We start from the raw sequence: 6,000 nt of genomic DNA on the forward strand, positions 1-6,000 counted from the left end.
ATCCCTGATGGAGAGAAGCAAACGAGCCCGCATAGCGAGTGGGCTGAGATGCTGCAAATGCGCAATGTCTGAGGGCCCGTTTGCCTGCTTCATGGCCTAGAACAACTTGTTTCTATTTTTCCTCTTGTTGCTCTTGCTGACTTTCCAAGTACCGGGTTCTATAGACACTGGGCTAGAGGGGAGCCAGGGGAGGGGCCTGGGAGAAGAGAAGGTACCTAGGGGTCCCGGGTATGAGGCAGTGCAGCCACTGTCCCAACCGTCCCCTCTTGACCAACTGGAGGTTTGGCTCCTGTGTCTGGGAGCTCCTCAACTCCAGAGCCAGAATTTTCCAATTAATCAACAGGTCAGCCAGGCACCTGAGAGGTCAAGTGTTCAGTCCTGTCCTGAAGGACCTTCTCTAAGTCGTTCCCAGTTCTGGAACTTTCCGCCAAGCCTCCACCGTCTTTAGAGAGAGCGGCGCTGCCATCTGACCAGCACTGCTCCACTGCTTTGTGTGACATGAACCCTGATGAGTGGTGGTTAACAAGGACCCCGTGTTTAGATGACCCCAAGACCATGTTAGCCCCATGTTGAGTGACTCTTCTGTCAATAAAGGTGGAATGGCAGCCCTGAGGCCCGGGGAGGCGTGAACTGACAGTCGTTATTACAGGCAGGGATGTGAACCCTGTTTGCTGCTCAGAAAGCAGAGGCTCAGAGAAGTTGGGTGGGATCCTGGTCAACAGAGGAGGCAGGACTGGGTCTGTGTGTGCCAGAGCCTGGGGCTGGAGCTCAGCAGCGCTGCCCCCTGGTGCCTCCCTGGGGCTCAGGGGAGGTGGCGACGCAGAAGGCGGAGACCACCCTCTGCAGCAGGCTCTGTGCTCATCGCTCCCATAGATTAGCTCCTTCACGCTTTATAGCCCCAGCAGGCAGGCAGATTCCTTATTACACCCATTGTGCAAAGGAAGAAACGGAGGCTCGGAGGGCTAGATAGCCCTCCAGCCAAGATAGCCACAACAGAGTACATTAACTAGGAGACTGACTCTTAAACCACCCAGAAGTGGCCTGCAGCCTCACTCAGGAGACAGCATTTGGGGGTGTGTGATGATTAGTAAGGAGGGGCAGGGTCGCAGGGCAGTGGCTGGGGCTGGACTGCCCCACTCAGTGAGAGCAGTAGGCGGGCAGCAGAGGCTGCGCAGCCCTCAGCAGTCCTGTCTCCATCACCCTCCTTCTGGACTTGGCTCCAGGGTGGCCTGGTGACCCAGGCCTGGCCAACTAGGGCATCCCAGCCCCCACTGATTGGTTAGTGTTGGGGGACCAGTGACGCAGTCATGTTGGTCACAGTCAATGTGCATCACCCGAGGGTGCCCCCTCCTGGGTGAGCATGTGGAGGGGCTGGGGAGGCCCTGCTTGAGGCTGATGCCATTCCTTGCACAGTCAGGGCAAAGACACCGGGGTCACACACTTGGGGTATGACCCTACCAGAGACTCCCCGCGTGGCCCATGTGTCGCCAGAGGGAGAGCAGAGGACTGGGGTCTTTGCTGAGGCTCTCTCTGGAGCTGGGCAGCTGAGGCACAGAAAGGCTGGCCACCACCATTTCAGCACCTGCCGGGAGCGGCCTCGAGTGCCACACTTGGGAGGCGGTATCAGCACAACATCCCGAAACAGCACAACATCCCACACAGTGTGAGGGTCCCAATACCCAGATGAGAAACTGAGGCTCAGAGCTCACGGGGGTGGGGGCAGCTTTTCTTCCCTCCCCACAAGAAGTCAGCCACGTTCTAACAGCAAAAACACTGACCACACTGGCCAGCGGGCATAGGGGCGTCCTCCACTGCACCCACCCGGCCTGGACTCACTCACCATCCCCCTGCCCCCCAGGGGAGAGCTGTTACCTCCTGACTGCAGGCAAAGCGCAGCCACCACTGCAGACCATGCGCAACCGCGGCACCTGGGACCACGTTAGATTCCTGGCAAGGGGTGAGAAGTCTACGGGTGGAACGAAGTTTGCTAATCAGCTGCCCTTGGAGAGCGAGAGTCGCCTGGGTGAGCCAGGTGGGCCCAATGTAATCACAGGAAGAGGGGGGCAGGGAGGTTAGTGTCGATGGAATGGGGCTCCCCCAAGGGCCACAGCCCTGCCAACACCCTAACTTTAGCCCAGAGAGGCCCATTTAGGACTCCTGACCTCTGGAGCTATAATATTTTGTTGCCTTAAAATGTATTAAATGTGTGGTCACTGTCACAGCCACACTGGAAAACAAACATTCCCATTTCACCAAAAACCACGGCTCCGAGAGGCTGAGCAGCTTACCTGTGGCGAGTCAGGGTAGACACGTTTGCAACCATCCCAGGCTGGGTAGGTTCATCGTCGGTTCTGGAGATTTGAAGAATTTTGGCGCCCTTGGCATCATTTTCACAGGTTTTAATGGCAAGCAGGGGAAACAAGCCAGCAGGAAAATAATACCTTCAGCCCCCTGTGAAACTCTTTTCCCCGGGCTTTCTCTGGCGTCGTTCGTCCTCCCCTAACCGCGCCATCCCTGAGTATCGCCACCACTAATATCCCTGACTTCTAGGCGCAGGTGTGCACACTCGCACATGCGCACACACCCAAGCTCAGGTGTCTAGAGCCAGGCACACGTGCCCTCCACAGGAACAGGATCAAGGCCGCAGGTGATAGCCACAGAGGCCAATGGCGTAAATCCTGATCAACTTCGTTTACCCTGCAACAAAGGACTCCAGTGTCACCGTGTCTTCCTGCCGTCTTTTCTCAACTTTAGAGGGCCTGGCTCACACCCTCTAAAGCCTGCTGGTTCAAAGAGGAGCAAAAATTCCCTGAGTTTACACAGCTGGGATTCACTGATGATCTGCGGGTGCTCCTTCTATGCTAGACACCACCAGCCTCGCTCCTGAAGAGCAGTTGGTGGAGGTTTAGGGGAAGGAATACAAGGTCTGGTCAGAATTAGGAGATGAGGTGGTGGGGTCAGAGGTCACCTCCCGTGGACACTGCAAGTCATGCCAACTCTGCTTTTCCTGTGGGAATGCGTGCTGGAACTTCCACCTCACAAGTCACAGCCCCGAGTCCAGCTGGAACAGGACAAAAGCCAAACTGGCAGTGGAAACACAGACAACTTCTAAGCCAAAAGGAAGGAAGGCTTGGTCACCAGGGCAGGAGCAGCAGGGTGGACAAGGTGGAGGTGGAGGAATCACCCACCATGTTGGAAGGATGCAAGTCAAAATGTTCAATGACTTTTGAGTTAAAGTTACTTCTAGGCTCCACCCATTAGCTATTATAAAAGAATAAAATAAAAACAAATATTGGTAAGAATGTAAAGTCAGAATGCTTGTGTACTGTTGGTGGGATGTATAATGGCACAGCCACCGTGGACATTATAGAACTTCCTTGAAAATCAAAACAGAAATGCCATATGACCCAGCAAACCCACTTCCAAAAGTAGTACGGCAGGGACTTCAACAGATATCTGTACACCCATGTTCATAGCAGCACTACTCACAATATCAAAATGTAGACACAACCCAAGTGCCACTGACAGATGAATGGATCAATAAAAAGTAGTATATCCACACAGTGGAATATTATGCAGCCTTACAAAGGAAGGAAATTCTGACACCTGCTATAACGTGTATGAACCTTAAGAACCTGAGTGAAATATGCCTGTCACAGAAAGACAAACACTTATTATTCCCCTTACATGAGCTACTTTGAGCAGTCAAATCCATAGAGACAGAGAGTAGGTGGTGTTACCAGGGGCTAATGAAAGGGAGAAATGGGGAATGTTTTATGGGCCTAGAGTTTCAGTTTGAGGTGATGAAAATGCTCTGCAGATGGTGGTGACAGCTGCTCACTGTAAATGCACTTAATGCCGTTGAACTGTACACTTCACAATGGTTAAAATGGTCAATTTTATGTATATTTTACCATAATAAAAAAACTAAAAATTACTCCTAGGCCCTTGGCTTGTCTTCTGCAAAAGGCTGGAGACATACCACAGCATCAGTGCCTCATAAGGCAGAGAACATCATTAGAAGTGACCCTCACCTCACCTTCCAGAAAGGAGCCTCCTCTGCCAGATGGTTGCTCTCCACCTCCCTGCTTGGCTCGGCAACCAGAGGGATGGAGGGATCCCTAGGAATATAAGTGCTTATGACTGTATATATGCACAAAAGGGGGGAACACTGGGACTATGGAACCACAGAGGGGCATCCTCCAATCCACCAGAGGCAGCCAGGGAAGGTTGCCCAGAGGACGAACCATTTAAGCTGTGTTTTTTTGTTTTTCTTTTAAATATTTTATGTTTCCACTTTTTTTTTTAAGATTTATTTATTTATTTATACAAGCACTGGGTACAGTCAGAAGTGCGGGAGGGTGAGAGAATTCACCAGAGCCAGAGCAGAACAGGCAGACTGACGAAGTACACAGCTGAGGGGAGCAGCGGGCGGCAGGAGAGGTCTGAGCGCCATGTGGGACCCTCGCCGGCAGCCGGGGATCGAACCGGCACTGCAGAGGCTGCGGGCAGCTTCGCAACCCAGGGGTCAACCGCTGCGCCACCAGGGAGACCCGTAAACTGTGTTTTGAGCGGTGTGTAGGAGTCAGCTAGGCAAAGGCCTGGGGCAGCATGGTTCTGGCAGAATAGCCTGTGCTCATTGAGAGGTGAGAGATGAATGGATAGTTCAGTCTGGCTGGTGTGTGATGATAACAGACTGGGTAGGAGATGGGTGGGGGTAAGTTCTGGAATCACATGTCAAAATAAGATGGATTGACAGCTTGAGAGAGGGCTGGATGGACAGATGGACAGATAAGAGGTACAGGTTTCCCCTGCTCTTTGAAAGTGGACTGTTCCTACTTGGTATGATTTGGTAGGTTATTTTGGGGGAGTTTGAGAGCGCTCAAAAATGTTTCCAAATAAATGGTAATAGTGTTCCCAGACCCAAAAATAATCTACCAAATCATAGCAAATGGGAACAGTCCACTGTTGGAGAACAGAGAAAATCTGGGAAGCAGCTGTACATGCAGGCAAGCATGCATGATGACACCAAGTGTGGGTAATTGGGAGTTTTCTGTGAATTAACTTTTTGGTGTTTGGAAATTTTTCATAACAAAAAGTCACCCCAAAAATGACCCTGGAGGGAAAAAGATCCATTGGCTTTTCAAACTGAGGCAGAAATAAAGTGTGTGTGCAGGGGAAAGGGAGAGAAGCTGGGAGGAGTCAAACAGAATGCCAGGTTTGGGCACCTTACATTCATAAGGTGGATAAGCCTGAGGTTTCATGCAGGAAGACAGGGTTCATCCAGAGGTTTTAGGGGTCCCCAGAATCTACCCATCCTGCGAGGGATTGGTTTCAATGATGATGTGAGGACTGGGGTTCATGAGTATCCTCGTGATGCCCTTTGGCTGAATTAGCCAGGGAAGGAAAAAAGAAGCCCATTTGGGGCAGTGTTCTCACCTTGCAGGAGAAAATCCACACAGGGGTTCCGGAAGCATGAAGGAATACACAGTGGACTGGGTGAGGTCGGACTTCCTGGCTGTGTGACCTCTGCTCATCTGTTAGCTCCTCTCTGAGCTAGGCTTTCTCATCTATAAAAATGAGAGAGGAGCCACATCTCAAAGGCTCATGGGAGCTGCATGGGCGAGGCCAGCATGGCAAGGAGCCAGGGACCACCATCTTGAGCCTTCCGCTTGCACCTGCCCTGCCTACCTGGGCCTCCATCTACAGTCAGTCCTCCCCAGAGTAGGGATATGCCAAGTCCCCAGAGAGAGGAAAGCTGGTGGCACAGGGAAGCTACTTCCAGCTGACTGTCAATGGGCAGAGCTCGGCCTTGGCTACCCACCCATAGCAGCCCGTGTCCATTTTGGAAATCTAGGGGAAAAGACTCTGCACCCCACCTGCAGCCTTGGGGATAATACTCAATCAGAGCTGTGTCCGCCTGCAAGGGGAGCTCGCTTGGGAAGATGAGAACTCCAGGGAATGGTCCAGGGAGGCAGCCTGCCTCTTCGGGTCCCAGTA

Source organism: Talpa occidentalis, unplaced genomic scaffold (assembly GCF_014898055.3).
Source record: "Talpa occidentalis isolate TD23 unplaced genomic scaffold, MPIMG_talOcc4v2.1 talOcc4.14, whole genome shotgun sequence".
NCBI classification, from domain to species: domain Eukaryota; kingdom Metazoa; phylum Chordata; class Mammalia; order Eulipotyphla; family Talpidae; genus Talpa; species Talpa occidentalis.